A 1,026-nucleotide genomic window follows, 5' to 3' on the forward strand; every position below is an offset into this window, starting at 1 on the left:
AACTAACTTAACTCAAAACCTCATGACTACTGACAAATCCTTATTGACGGCCACTAAGAAGCTCCTTAACTTCAAAAATTTTAATTACCCTCCTCAACAAAAGAAGAGGATCGTGAGATCCTCATAATAAAATGGTGACAATCAATAAAATAATGGCGGCCGGGTACACTCATCATCTGCCAAATCTGTAAGTCACATGATCAATATGGCGCTGAATGAAAAGAAACAGGTCGTACCTGATCCATCAATAAGTGGTGGGGGTAACGCGAGATCCTCATAATGCAATGGCGGCCATCAAAAAAGAAAATGGCGGCCGGGTACACTCAGCCTAATATGGCGCTGAACGGAAAGAAAAAGGACCAAGACCCTCATAATAAAAATGACATGCATCAATGATGGTGCTGCTATCTAGCGGTCACCGTCTGAACTAACAGCGCTCTGGTGGTAAGTCGAGGAACTCCCTCCTCACAAAAGTGCACCAGCTCCCCCATTCTCTCTCTACTTTTGTGCTTTGTTCTTATTTTAGTTCTTAAAGCTTTTTCTGTATTTTCATTATTCTAACAATGAATATGTTTATTAAATATAATAATTTGAGATGATATAATATTATATTTAAAAAATCAATAATAATATAAATATATCAAACATATAGAAAAAATAAATAGAACTATAATTCTCAATATAATAATTTAGTAATTTATTATATGAATGTTCCTTTTTTTTTTTTTGGCACTTTTGACTCATATCCGTGGACTCAAATTCCGCCCATCTTATCACTCCAACGCCTCCTTAAAATGTAGGCCTGCTATAGTAAAAGGAGTAACATCTGATCTTTATACTCCAGAGGTATATATATGTTAAATATCATGCTATGTTTTAGATTAAAAGGGGTTTTGTAATAAAAAAAAAAAAAAAAAAAAAATAGCACTGGTGGCACTCTACTTGAGATAGAAAGTTTCATTGCCAATCGTATTCTCACAAGAGTTGTTTTTTAGTAGCTCACCCATGATGATGGCCTATCTCCTC

This window comes from Halyomorpha halys, unplaced genomic scaffold (assembly GCF_000696795.3).
Source record: "Halyomorpha halys isolate HHAL.00 unplaced genomic scaffold, Hhal_1.1 Scaffold2419.1, whole genome shotgun sequence".
Taxonomy (NCBI): Eukaryota; Metazoa; Arthropoda; class Insecta; order Hemiptera; family Pentatomidae; genus Halyomorpha; species Halyomorpha halys.